The following is a 15,533-nucleotide window of genomic DNA, read 5'->3' as shown; positions in this document are numbered from 1 at the left end:
CAAGTTAAGTTTCAAATATGTTTTAGTGTTTTAACTTGTATCTTCTCCCTTAAAACTAAAGAAAACTAGAAAATGTAGGGTATGAACTCACCTTTAGTGATTATTGGAAGAGTGGAAGGTCAAGACGACGAGTATCAAGTCAAGAACACTTGATGGACACGTAAAAGCTTGGATGATCCTAAGAACAATTCTTTGGCGTTAGAATGTGTGTAGATGATTCAAGGATGTTATGAAAACATGGAATAACACTTGAGTTTAGAGGAAATACTTACCAAAAATTGAAGTAATAGCCTAAGAACACTTCCCAAAGTGGCTGGAAGTTGAGAGAAAATAAGCTTTTTTGTGTGGTAAGAAAGGTGTAAAAGTGTGGGAGAGATTTGGGAGCGATTCACTTTTAGCCATTTTCATTGAATAATCTTGCAATGCAAGGTCTGTGGACCCCGTTATACTTCGTTTATGATTATTTTAAGTCCCCAAAAGGGTTCCTAGACATGTTTTGATGCGTTTAACTCCCTTCTTAGGGTTTCACATTGATAAACACAAAAATTCTTGACCCACGATTGTACGTTTTCATAGAATAACTTTTAATCATACAAGTATTATACAAGATTGACCAGTTTGAATTGTTGACTTGACTTAGACTTTTTGACTTTGACTTTGACTTGAACTTGACGGTTTTCACAGAAATGCATTCGGTCACAAGAGGGAGCTTGTCGCACTAGGCCGGGTTCAGGCTGCTATAAGTGTGGCAAGGTTGGGCATTTTAGCAGAGATTGTACTGCCCCTACTCATGCGATCCAAATATCAGTCCTGATTTACTTTCGTTGCAATCAGAAGGGCCATAAAAAGGCCAATTTCCCTAGATTGACAGAAGCAGCGGCGCCGAATCCAGCAACAGTACGGGTTGTGGATGGACAGAAGGCCAAGTTGGAGGCTCCAGTGGTTCGGAGCCGAGCATTTCAGCTGACAGCCGAGGAGGCACGCGATGCACCCGATGTGGTGACGGGTATGATTTCTTATTTTTATGCTTTTATGTTATGTAGCTGTGATTTTGATATATTATGTGCCTTGCTTAGGATCGTTCCATGTGAACGGTATCCCAATTCAGGTGTTGTTTGATTCAGGTGCCACTCGATCGTTTGTCTCTCTTGCGCTTAGCAAGAAGTTTCCGGAGGCTCTCTAGAGGTCGAGATTGCGGACGACCGGTCGGTACGAGCGTCAGAGGTATACCAGGATTGTGTTTTGAGGCTGTTCGAGGAACGTTACCTGGTGGACTTGGTTCCCATACCTTTGCGGGGGAACAAGATTATTATTGGTATGGATTGGCTGAGCCCCAATGGGGCAGTGATTGACTGCGCGCAGCAGTCAGTGTGGATTAGGACCCCTAGTGGGGGAGAGCTGGTGGTTCAGGGCGAAAGGCCACAGTGAGGACCAACTTTATGTTCGGCAGCGAGGGCTAGGCGCTACCTCCAGCAGGGTTGCTCAGGTTATGTCGCCTATGTTATGGATACCCAGGAGGCGGGTAGGGCGACGGTGGGCGATGTGCCCGTGGTACGAGAGTTTGCGGATGTATTCCCCGAGGAGTTGCATGGGATACCTCCAGAGCGACAAGTGGAATTCAGGATCGACCTAGTCCCTAGTGCGGCTCCGATAGCCAAGGCACCGTATCGGTTGGCTCCTCCTGAGATGCAGGAGTTGTCTACACAGCTGCAGGAGCTGTTAGACAAGGGATTCATTAGACCGAGTAGTTCTACCTGAGGAGCCCCGATTCTGTTTGTGAAGAAGAAGGACGGGTCACATCGGAAGTGTATAGATTATCGGGAGCTGAATAAGGTAACAATGAAGAACCGTTAACCACTCCCGATGATTAATGACCTCTTTGACCAGCTATAGGGAGCGTCTTGGTTCTCCAAGATTGATCTGCGTTCAGGGTATCACCAGATGAGGGTCAGAGAGGAGGATGTGCAGAAGACTGCCTTTCAGACCCGTTATGGTCACTATGAGTTTGTGGTGATTCCTTTCGGGCTCACCAACGCTCCTGCTGCGTTCATGGATCTCATGAACCGTGTGTGCAGGATGATGCTGGATCGGTCTGTGATAGTTTTCATCGATGACATCTTGGTCTATTCCAAGACGCAGGAGGAGCACGAGGAGCATCTGCGAGAGGTTCTGGAGACTTTGAGAATGGAGAACTTATATGCTATGAAACATCCCAAAATTCAAGACCAAAAATTTCTTGTTAATAAAACATTACTTTAAACAAAACATCATTCCAAAACATAATCTGAGTATAAGTTTTCAAAACACATGTTTATTATCAGAGTAAACATTCCCAGGCTGACTACTCTATGGTGTGTGCCATGTGATCACCCTGAGCTCCTCCCTCCGCTACCGGAAGTACCTGAAAGCAAAACTGAAAACCGTAAGCACAAAGCTTAGTGAGTTCCCCACCTTACCACATACCATGCAAAACCACATACTTCACATATTGGGCCACGCCCACTATCCTGGGCCTCGCCCTCTACTTCGGGCCTCGCCCGCTATAATGGCCCCGCCGCTCCAGGCCCCGCCTGGCTTCGAGCCCTGCTCGGATACAGATTTGTTTCACTTAGGCCTCGCCTGTCACAGGGCCTCGCCCACTAACATATAATAGCACATAAACATATCACATAACATTACATAAGCTAAACATATACTAACAACTCTTGCTCTAAGGCCTCGCCTATCTCTGGGCCCCGCCCGAGTCCTGCTACTGATGAGTCATGGAACCTCGTCCATACTCCTGCTGATAGTGAGGTACGGGCCCAGCCCACCCTCACTCCTTTCCTAACTTGGGCCTCGCCCCTGCTCTGCTACTACTGAGATGTGGAACACCATCCACACTCTGCTATTGGTGAGATACGGGACCTCGCCCTCACTCACCTCCCTACCAGGCACATACAAGTATCACACAGACAACAAGTATAAACTATCACATAAACCGCTCCTTGGGCACCCGCCCTCTGTCATTGGACCTCGTCCAAATATCATACTAGCATACTGTGCCTAGGGCTAACCCCCGGGTCTTCTACTCATAACTACATGGGCCGGCATTGTGGCCGTAGACCCATTCATACAAAGGGAAACTCACCTGATACTGCTGAACTGCTGCTGCTAACCCCTTTGACCGCTACCTGACCACTGACTCTGAACTGCTGCTCCGCTAGCTCCCCGAGCTACCAATATCAACCTAACACTTAGTCTAACTGACCTCCAAAGGTCAACCAAGTCAACTCTGGTCAAAGTCAATGTCCTGGTCAAAGTCAACCTTCCAGGTCAACCCTACGTGCCGAGTCACCCTACTGACTCGCCGAGTTCATAAGTCCAGAGTCCTTCCACTCGCGACTCTACTCGCCGAGTCTACTGATTCCCGATTCCTATCCTGTCCAACTCACTGAGTCCTGGCTCAACTCGCTGACCCGAGTCTTAACTTGAAGGGTTTGGGACCACTCGACCTGACTCGCCGAGTCTAAGAGCAGACTCGCCGAGCACACGGCAATCTTCATCCAACTCGCCGAGTTCATGCCTATCTTCATCCGACTCGACGAGCTGTTCATCCCACTCGTCGAGTTCCTCCTCATCTTCAAGCTACTCGCCGAGTCCACTCGAAGGACTCGTCGAGTCCACTAAGATCCACTTACATGCAGAGGACTTCCGAGTCATGCATGAGCTCCAAACTGTAGATCTACCCTCCCCAAGCCTATTTCCCACGTAAAGTTGCAAACTTTACGTGTAGAGAAGGAGATCTAGGCAAAATACACCCATGGCTAGGGTTTAGGACCAAGAGGCTCCAACTTCCACCCAATGGCTGATACTTTATGGGATTCCATTCCAAAACAAGCATGGATCTGAGGTAGCAACCTCAGATCTGGACCTCAAGCTCAAGATTGGTCTTAAACATGGCTTAAAAGCCCCAAAACTCATAACCAAGGAAAATCTGGAGGAGAGAAACGACTTAATACCTTCCAATGCTCTGAAATGCTCCCCAAACTTCGGATCCAAGACAACTCCTTGATGCTTCAAAGATTCCCACTCCTTCTTCTTCCTTAAAACCACTCAAAAATGGCTAAAAGCTTGAATGAACACAATGGGGGCTTAAGGTGTGGCGTTCTGGGTGTGAGAGGCTGTAAAGGAGCCCTAGGAAGAAGATTGAGACGTTTAAATAGGCTCCAAACCCCGGATTTAGGGTTTTCCTCGCACAGACCAGACTCGCCGAGTCCACTTGGCCGACTCGCCGAGTTGGTCACTAACTCCTCGACCCGGATCCCGCTCCGACTCGCCGAGTCCTTCCTTGGACTTGTCGAGTCCCTCTTAAATTTAGGGTTTCCTTTACTTTCTTGGCTTTCAAATCCTGGGTGTTACATGCTAAGTTCTCCAAGTGTAAGTTATGGTTGCGCGAGGTGCAGTTTCTTGGGCACCTTGTCAACCAGAACGAAATTTCAGTAGATCCGGCCAAAGTGGAGGCCATGATGAGATAGGAGGTTCCGAGGTCTCCATCGGAGATTCGGAGTTTCCTAGGAGTATTCGGCTACTATCGAAGATTCATCTAGGATTTTTCCAAGATAGCCATACCCCTGACCAGGCTAATGAGGAAGGTCGTGGTCTTTCATTGGGGGCTTGAGCAGTAGGCTGCATTCGAGACATTGAGGCAGAGATTGTGCGAGGCGCCAATCTTAGCCCTACCAGAGGGCATGGAGGATTTCGTCGTGTATTGTGATGCGTCCATCTCGGGTTTGGGCACAATATTGATGCAGAGAGGGCATGTCATTGCTTACGCTCCGAGGCAACTGAAGCCTCACGAGGCGAACTACCTGACGCATGATTTGGAGTTGGGGGCTGTTGTGTTCGCCCTCAAGATTTGGCGTCATTACCTCTATGGGGTTCATTGTACGATTTACACGGACCACAAGAGCCTGAGGTATCTTATGGATTAGCCAAATCTAAATATGAGGCAGTGTCGGTGGCTTGATGTGGTAAAGGATTATGACTGTGAGACCTCTTCCACCCAGGAAAGGCCAATATGGTGGCCGACACGCTTAGCCGCAAGGCAGCGCCGATCAGGGATATCTGTTAGAGGATGACAGTGGTGACTCCGCTTTTGGAGCGGATTTGGGAGGCCCAACAGGAGGCCATGAAGGAGGAACATCGGAAGAGCGAGCAGATTGTGGGACAGGTTTCCTCCTTCAACTATGACAACCGAGGATTATTGACACTACACCATAGGGTGTGGGTGCCGTACCACGGGGGTGTGCGCTAGGTTCTGATGGAGGAGGCGCATAAGTCTCAATTCTCCATTCATCCCAGGGCGAAGAAGATGGACTATTGATGTAGCATGGTACGTGGAGCGGTGCTTGACCTGTAGGAAGTTCAAGGCGAGCACCAGAGGCCACATGGCAGGATGCAGCCGTTGGATATTCCGTTGTGGAAATGGGACGACATTACGATGGATTTTATCACAAAGCTTCTCAGGACCGTGCGAAGGGTGGGTTCGATTTGGGTCATCGTCGATCGATTGACCAAGAGCGGCCATTTTATTCTGATCCAGGAGAGAATTTCGTCCGAAAAGTTGGCCGACATCTATATCAGGGAGGTAGTGGCGCGACACGGGGTGCCAGTATCGGTGATTTCAGACACGGATGTGCGGTTCACTTCCAGGTTTTGGAGGAAGTTTCATGATGAGCTGGGTACTCGTCTGCATTTTAGCACCGCCTTTCACCCGCAGACGGATGGTCAGAGTGAGCGGACCATCCAGGCATTAGAGGATATGTTGCAAGCATGTGTTTTAGACTTCGGAGGTAGCTGGGATACCTACCTTCCGTTGGTGGAGTTCTCGTATAATAATAGCTATCATGCGAGTATTGACCGTCCTCCCTTCGAGATGTTATACGGGAGGAAGTGCATAACCCCAATATGTTGGGGTGAGGTTGGCCAGAGGGTCATGGGGAGCATCGAAGTGGTGCTCAAGACGACAGAGAGGATTCAGCAAGTTCGGAGCAGACTTCAGACTGCTCAAAGTCGGCAGAAAAGTTATGCCGACAAGCACCGATCGGACCTGGAGTTTCAGGTCGGGGATATGGTTCTCCTGAAGGTGTCGCCATGGAAGGGCGTCATCCGATTCAGGAAACAGGGCAAGTTGGGCCCTAGGTACATTGGACCGTTCAGGGTTTTAGCCCGTGTGGGCAAGGTGGCATATAGGTTGGATCTGCCAGCCGAACTCAGTCAGATTCATAGCACTTTTTCACGTCTCCCAATTACGGAAATGTTTGGTGGACGATTCGGCAGTGGTACCATTAGAGGATATTCAGGTCGATGACAGTCTGAATTACATCAAACGATTGTAGTGATTCTCGACCGGAAGTCAAAGGATCTGAGGAACAAGAGGGTCTAGCTGGTAAAGGTGCAATGGCAGCACCGGAAGGGCTCAGAATGGACTTGCGAGCTGGTAAATGAGATGATGGAGCATTACCCAGAGCTTTTCCAGGAATAAGCGGCAGACTTCGAGGACGAAGTCTAAAATAAGTGGGGGAGATTTGTAGCACCTGATTCCTGGTATGTATTTTATTTAAGTAATTTTGCATTTTTGGCCTGGGACTCGGCGAGTTGAAGGCCCAACTCGCCGAGTAGAAGCGAGATGAGATGCGGGATTTAAGTGATGGACTCGTCGAGTCGGGTCCCGGACTCGACGAGTAGGCTCTGACTGGACAAAACCCTAATATGAGGGTTTGCACCCTATTTAAACAACCTTATACAGCCTCCATCGCCCCTTTATGCTCCCATAAGCCCTCCATAGCAAACCCTAAGTGTTTTGGTGCAAAATCTAAGGCTTTTGAGTGATTTTTGACCTCAAGGAAGAAGGAAGAGCATAGAAGGATCAAGAGGATACTGAAGGATTCGAGTTTGGTTCGTCATTTGCAGTCTTTGAAAGGTATAAAGTATGTACCTTGCTTGCTTGTTTGTTAGATCCCTTTTTGGGAAGGATTTAGGGCTTTTTAAGCCATATGAGGTAGCCAACCATGATTGCAAACATGGTTAGGGGTCAAGACTTCGGATTTAGCACTTGGGGAGAGTCACAAGGTAGATTTGGGTTGCTTTTGCACCCTAGGAAGGCCCCATGCAACAAAAGAGCCATTTTAGAGCCTTTTGGCTCAAAAGTCCCATGAATGCACGTAAAGTTCATAACTTTACGTGCTAGATTGAGCTTAGAGGCTTAGATCTATCATTTGGTCAAGTGTTGTACATAAGAAATCGAGGATTTAGGGTGTGGACGAGTCCAAGGCTTTGAGTCCCATATCTGTTGAGGGTCAAAGGACTCAGTTGGGTACTAGAAGGGTTGTAGCAGGACAGAAAGAGTGACCCAACGCATTGGACTTAGTTTTGGACTTGGAGTCCATGGGACTCGACGAGTGCTAGAACAGACTCGGCGAGTCCAAGGCAATCTTCTTATGTTTGAAGATGAACTCAACGAGTTGTTCATACAACTCGGTGAATCAAGGTCAGGACTTGTTCATCAGATGAAGGTGAACTCGATGAGTGTTCATACGACTCGGCGAGTCGGATGAAGGTTCATTGATGTTCGTAAAGGAGGGGAACTCGTCGAGTCGTTGCCAAACTCGACGAGTCGAGTCGTGGATAAGGACGAGTAAAAGAAAGGGACTCGACGAGTTGACGACCCAACTCGGCGAGTCGGGTCAGTTGGAAGTTGACTTTGACTTGGACTTGGTCTAATACAGACACACCCTATCTAACTATCTAAAAGGTCAAGGGGTGAAGGTGAATGCAGTAAGAAAGCAAGAAATATGAGCAAGAGCAAGGAGAAAGATGCAACAATGTAAGTTGGGTTTATGGACTGTTTCTTTTAAGTTATATGTCCCTAAAAACAATGGGATTCTGGTGCGATGAACTATTTTGAAGTACTAGGTTTTGTGTTGTTATGATCTAAATTAAACCTTCTTCACGATCAAGTCATGTACCAATGACATTAACAACTTGTGATGCTTTCACTTTTATGGTTTTAATGTAGTTGTGGTGTTATTGTATGAATTAATGTAGTTGTGTGTTAATGATCTTATGTTGTTTGCAATTTTATGGTTTTAAGTTTATGATCTTATGTTGTTTGCAATTTAGTATCATTTCCACAACAAAACAACCAATACATTGTACACCATTTGTGCCAAACAAAATATTATATTGAAACCATGATTTAACACTTAAACATTATAGTCAAAAGCAAGGCTTAATGCCAACAAACCGACACCATTTTAGTACCATTACTACAACCATAAGAACCAACACATCTTACAAGTTGTACATACTTAAATTCTACATCACCGCTACAATGATCCATTTTGAATAAAATGATTCCAAAAAAAACTAAGACAAGAAAAATAGGGCATTGTAAATCATTGTAGCTGCCAATGTTGCTTCAAAGTTGTTTCTTGCTATCAGTAATCTTGGGATGATAATGACAACCCTAACACACATCAGTGGGTCAAAACAACCGATAAATAGACATCATCAGCCATTTAACGGGCAACTCCAAAAATGCCCACCTGGATTGAGATAAATCCATGATGTGCGTATAATCGCAAGATGACCACAAAGCACATATCACAATTATTTGGTTTTTCAAGAGTCAACTTTAGGAAGGGTTTTAGTTAGTGACCGTTTTGTATGGTGTCAATAGTGGCACCGACAACACCTATCCTGTCTGTTCGCAGTGGATTTTTTTTTTTTACCTATTTTTTCTACACCGACAACACCTACTTCGATCTTGGTAACACCTAGTGTGTATTCCTATTTCCTACGTCCGCGATAGTTTAAGTACGGAAGCTACATTAAGGAAGAAACTGAATATAAAAGCCTATGAGATCATTTCTGCGAAGATATAGATATTGGGAAGAAGAGAAAAAGGAATTGACAAAAATGTCGCACGTGATGGTTTTTGATGGCCAATGCAACTTTTTTAAACCACATATGATGGGTCCTATCCAATTTTCATTGGTCGGACCAAACTTGAGAATTGGAACAAACCATAGGGAGCAGTTCTGTACTCTATAAAAAATTATTAATATTTATCATCGCCAAACTACCGTTATTTACATTGCCTCCAAAACAACAGGCCGAAACAGCGGCAACATCCCAAAGTTACGAACATGAACAGTGAAAGTATGGTTGACTGTTATGGTGGTTCTTGAGAAAAACCCTAATTCCAAAATCGAAAATGGCGAGGGTTCTAATAGCAAAAAGAAACGAAAGAGGAACAAGAACAAGAAGAACAGTGGAGAGGAAGATTCTGATTTGGTAGTATAGGAAGTAGCAGACATCAATGACAGTGAGAAGGAAGAGGAAGTTACAGCGGTGAAAGAGAAGAAAAGGAAGAGGAAGAAGAAAGAGAAGAAAAAGAAAACACAGAGACAGATGATAATAAACAGGAGGAAGAAGGTGATGAGGGTTTGAACATGGAAGAAGAGGTGGAAAAGGAGACAGAGACAAAGACAAAGAAGAAGGTGAAGAAGAGTGGTGGTGACTCTTGAATCATTTACTTCTTTGCCCTTATCTTTAATCAAATTTTGGAAATTGCAGTGCTTTCATTGTGATTGATGAAGCTGACAGAATATTGAAAGCAAACTTTGAAGAGGAAACGAAGCAGATATTTAAAATCTTACCCAAGGTATGGTTCTCTGTTGTTGTTTTAGAAGAAATGTAAGAAATAGCCACGTGCTTTCTCAATACTACTTCATTAATGCAATTGGATCCTGATCATCACACTAAATTCTCTCACTGATTATCATATTAGAGCAAAATGAGTTGTATAATATTTTAATCTTTTATACTACTTTATTTGTATACCTATACCCGATTATTTATGTTCAAACAACTTGTATTCTTCTTCTCATTACCTGATAAGATAAATTACATTAAACCCATTTAATTATGTTTTTTTTTTTTTTTTTTTTTTTTTGTATTCACAAAAGTTTCTAATGTGACTACTTTAACATGTTATAGTAGGTTAAAGTGGTTGACACAGAAGAATATTGTCAAACTTGGATGGTTTTCATTGATAAAGATCAAGTGTGGTGCTTAAACCATAAAAATGATGAAATTGTAATGTCTTCTTGTTTTGCCAATGGATAAATGAAAATATTTGAGAAAAATGTAAAAGAGAAAAAACTGTTTGGCCAACTTGTAAAAAACATTTACTTAGTAAGTTTATTAAGTAGAAAAAAAGGCTTCCAAGACTTCTAACTTTTGGACTAAGCAGTTGGAAATTGTAATCGAGTCGCTAAAATAACCAAAATATCATCAAATGACTATGCTTTATAACAAAATAATCTTTCATCTTGCAAAATTGCCTTATGAATGATGTTTAATACAGAAAATCTTGAAAGAAAAATATACAAAATGTGTATGTTTTTGTGAAATTCTAACAGGTGAAGTTATTTTGGTAAAATTCATTTTGTCAAGTATCCGACTATTTTTTCATACATTTTCAAAGGGTGGTCGTTTGGCGATATTCAACCAATTTTGGCCAACATAGGTTTATTCCTTTTTTTTTTTTTTTTTTTTTTTTTTTTTTTTTTTTTTTTTTTTTAATATCAATTCTTGTAAAATTAAAGTGACTGAATTTGTAATGATTTCTGTATGTATAAAATATTGAATATATATGATGCATTTCTTTTCTGGATTGTATAGAACTAATGTCAACTTAAGAAATGATATTCACTTTATTAATTATTATAAATAAAAATTCTAAATAAAATATATTTAAAAAATTTTGATTGTCAAGTACCCAAAAATCATGATTTTTATTCGCTTTAATTATGACTTTTAATATTTACATATATACAATTTCATATATTATATAAAATCCAAAAAAATATTGTTTTTCTCTTTTTTTTTCATTGTCATCAAACACAAAAACGCTTGAAAATATGGTTACTGAAAATATAGAATCGCAAAATAAATATGATCCACTATATTTAAACCTATATTATTAACATAAAAAGAACAATAAAAATATTCACAAAAAGAATAAACTGAAATGGTATTTAAAAAATAAAATGAATAGAAACGTGGGGTGATACGTAGAGAAAAGAAAAGACATAACTCGAAAAATAAATTTAAAATTACCGTTTAATGTTAAGGAGATATATTTTGTAACTTAACAATTAACCACTACATATTTCATATATTAAGTGAATTAAATCAAACAGAAACAATACCTTAGTGATTATCTTTATCCCATTTTTTTTTTCTTGTTTTGAGATAAGGATTTATCGTTTCTTGGTGTTTTCTTTCAATATTAAATAGGAGGTAAAATATCGTCCATAGAACACAACAGTCAGGATGGCCGAGTGGTCTAAGGCGCCAGACTCAAGTTCTGGTCTTCGAAGGAGGGCGTGGGTTCAAATCCCACTTCTGACACTTTTAATTTACTCTTTTTGTCACCTTCGACTCATTAAGATGTGCCTAAATACAAAACAAACTCATTTGCACCTTCAAAACCCCAAAATATCTTTATTTTTCATAGTAGAACAATCAAAGTTGATTTTAAAACATACAAATCGACGTATTGATATTGTAAAATCTGTTGGATCACAATTAATTTTGTATCCTAAACAACATATTGTATACTACTATACATCATAATGGTAAAGGATACAATGTGTTGCATTGCCAATTTGCCACAAATATTTCATATAACTATTAATCATGTAATTAGGTGTAAATCTCAGTTTTTAAAGAACTAATCACGAAACTTCACTTGGATTCCAAGCTTCAAGCTTCTCCCATGAACACAGTAACAGTTCTAAATTTTTCGAGCATCTTCAAGTACCGAGGCGTATTGAATGAGGAGCTTGAATCTTGTCTAAATTTATGCTTGATTTTCGATGTTTGAGTGTGAGGTATAAATTAAAGCGTATGATTGAAGAATGAAATCGGATGAGTAAATAGAGATTTGCTGTGTGTGAAATGTAATGATTTGAGATATTTATATAATGTTGGAAAATCTGTTATATTTGAGGTTGATGAGAACTTACATGAGATATTAAAAACGAGTTAGGGGGGTCGTAGGTAAGAGGTATTATTATTATTATATACTATATTTTTTTAAATAATATTATGTTGTACCATTCTACCACTAAGGGCAGAGGGAGTCGTTGCGGCTTTTATAATGGGATAGGGCGGTATCGTCGTGTAATGTTAATTTTAGGAGCGGGTTCATCAGTTTAGAGTATGAGTGAGCATAAGTGGATACCCGGTCAATTTACTAGAACCAGAATCGAAACGAACAGTTCCTAGAATGTTGGAACTGGAAACAGAACCGGTTACATTGATTCCTAAATTTTTGGAACATGAATCAGTTCCGGCTCCAAATACTGCTTGCCATATACACTTTCAAACTATTTTAAGCCAAAAATTATATATAATTTTTAACAATTATCAACATAAAGAGATCTCACAATCATTGTTTTAAAAACATTGAAACATTTTAGTGTTACACAACATGCCTAAATACTCCAACGAATTTAAAATTTCATTTCAAACATGCCTGAGTTGTAATGAAACTAGGAGCCTTCAATCATTCAATCTTTATTACACCAAGTGATGTGGGATGAATTAATAATATTTTTATTGGGTAATACGAGTATTCAGCCTTCGATATTACTAACTATTATTTTTAAACTATTATCCTAAAAAATCTACGAATTAAAAAATCCACCAAGCATTTAATCAACCCTTAAATATAGTGATAGTCTTCATTGTTCATTTTCATTTTTTAATGCATCACTTCCACTAAACACCATAACTTTAATTATTGTTTTATTTGGTCTTCATTCTCATTGTTATGTTTGTAGAGTTTTCATACTCATACCGCTTCAATAAAGAGGAAGATAGTAGAATTGAGTTGAGTTTAATCAACCCTTAAATATAGTGATACTCATTATGTTTTCTATTTATTTCAATTTTTATTAAAATAAATGCTCAAAAATTATAAAATTGGGTTAAATAGTTTGGAAATCAATTTTTATATTTTTCCTAGCTTAAGTATGTCTATTGGAAGTATTATAAATATTTTGGGAAATTTTATCATCTGGATTCTATTTTTCACGAATTTATATTGTTATGAAGGCATAAAAATTTGGAAAAATAGTTAATCACATCAAAAATTCAAGGGAAAATTTATGGAAGACTTCTACTATATTTGGAAAAAAAAATCTAAAATTTGATGAATTTTGGAAACTGTTTGATAATATTTTTGGATTTTTAGGATTTTAAAACACATTTAAATGTATTGAAATACCCTTAATTAATATTACAAAAATAAGGCAAATGATATCCAAAATTGTCTTAATCACATGAGTTATAAAACTTCACTATTTCAGAAAAATGTTTGTAACTTATCAATATTAAATTTTGACACAATATTGGCATAATTCTATTGTAGTAGCAAATATACTAGTGTTAGCTTTCTATTAGAGACTCATTAGTGTGTAACATCGTGTAGGAATCGGTAGTGATACTAGTGGAACTTAGATCAAGGCATCATTTGCATCATCTCAATGCATTGTGAGTATTCACAACTCCCCTATTTTCAGTTTGGGGGTGGAAAAACATATCCGAAAAACTATTTATTGTTCGTTGTATTTAAATTGATTTGTATCAAACTTTGATTGCTATATTTTGCTATATCTCTCTATGTATGTCTCTGCAACACGGAACATGAGAACTTATCATCTTAAGTCTCTTCCCTTACACTTTTCTCCAACCATTAACTCTTTGAGCCAATGGTCATTATGGATAGCGTTATTAGGAACTGACAACTCCTCACTCGCCCAATTGCTGGAGTGCATTATACCATATAATCTATGGAACGATAAGCATAGATCTTGATACAGCATCAGTCATATGCTTGGTTGGGAACTCATTGTTTGCTCATACACATACAAACTTGTTATTTATTATGGCAATAAACTTGTTTATTAATTATAACAATGAACTTTGTTTCTCATTACAACAACGAACTTTGTTATGCAAACTTAATACTCATTTTTGCAATATATTCCGATTTATGGAAACTTTTATCAAAACTTTGATTTCGATTCATGAAACCAATATTACTATTATTTCTTTTATCTGTGAGTACTCACCAACTATTGTTATAGTTGACACTCGTTTTACATCCTTTTTCAAGAATCATCGAGTAAGTGGCACTTAGGGACACTTCACTTTTAGGAGCATTTGCATGTGTTGTATTTCAATTTTACATTGTAATTTCTTTTAAAAGTTGTTCAAACCCATTGTAAATTTGTAATGATTTTAATACTATGGTTGGTGTTGTCTTTTAAAAGATGTATATACTTAATTTATTCATCAATTTCAAAGAAAATTCAACTAAACAACATTAATCTATAATAGATGGTGTCTTGTTCTTTCCATTTGATGATAAATCTTTTATCTTCTCCTCACCACCTAAAGTTGGTATGGGTTCGAATGAGTGTTCAAATTTATTTAAAGCTTTTGGAATCATCTTTAGCTTCATTGAAACACATTTAGTGTTGCTAAAATCAGATTTATGTACTTGCAACTCTTTGAAACGTTTCTTTCCAGATGGTTGACCTGTAACGCCTGTAGATCCGGACAAGTCAATTTAGAGACGATAAGCATCAAAAACGACTTTCTGATGGAAGATTATTAAGAAGTAGTAATCTTAACTAAGTTGTAGTAGTCGTGACAAGGATTCCGAATATATAAAGAATGCCAAAATCTGAGTTATAACGAAGAAGTTACGACTTGTCGAAATTTCGCGGCAGAACCGGCACGACACAACGCGACGTAAATAGTGAATTTATGATAGAGCGATATTTGACCTTAGTGATCTAAACTAAAGTCGTAGAATACGTTAAACCGAGAGCGTGCATAAAAAAACGTCCAAATCTGACTTCGTATGAGGAAGTTATGATTTTTCTAAGTTTCAGCTTAGCGATATGCAACCCAAAGTTCGAATATGACATCGAGTGGTTTCTAGCCGAAACAATCTAAACGAGAATCGAAGATCTTGTCGATATTAGTGCAATGGAAGAAAGACAGACGAAAACGGACGTCAGATAAAGAAGTTATGAATTTCTAACGGAGTTTTCCTATCACGGCCTACTAAAAATAATATAATAAAAATAAAGTCAAAATTTGCCAACGGAGTCTAAACGAGAGTTGTAGAGCATAATCTCACCTTCGTGTGGATATAAAGAATATCGAAAATGGAGCTCGTATGCGAAAGATATGAATTTTTGAAGTACAAGGCACACTTACCAAAGGGGGAACGCCCCACGTTCAAAGCCCAGAGCCTGTCCCGTCGCATGTCAAGTCCAAAGTTTGTAAGCCCTGATGCACGGTGAAACGTGCTGCGTTCGTCTAAGGAACGCGCTGCATTCATTCAGGGAACGCGCTGCGTTCGGAGGCCAGACCCCTCCTATAAATAGGATGCGAGTCCA

The 15,533-nt window shown here is 40.1% G+C and overlaps 1 non-coding gene across 1 annotated transcript; it reads left to right on the top strand.

Moving 5' to 3' along the window:
* The first annotated feature begins 11,379 nt into the window (after positions 1 to 11,379).
* TRNAL-CAA (transfer RNA leucine (anticodon CAA)) lies at positions 11,380 to 11,463 on the top strand. Its single transcript has one exon. It is a non-coding gene; the product is annotated as a tRNA-Leu (tRNA).
* The last annotated feature ends 4,070 nt before the right edge of the window (positions 11,464 to 15,533 follow it).

The sequence above is a fragment of the Lactuca sativa genome, chromosome 4, assembly GCF_002870075.4.
Source record: "Lactuca sativa cultivar Salinas chromosome 4, Lsat_Salinas_v11, whole genome shotgun sequence".
NCBI lineage: Eukaryota > Viridiplantae > Streptophyta > Magnoliopsida > Asterales > Asteraceae > Lactuca > Lactuca sativa.
This window is presented reverse-complemented; position numbering and strand designations above follow the sequence as displayed.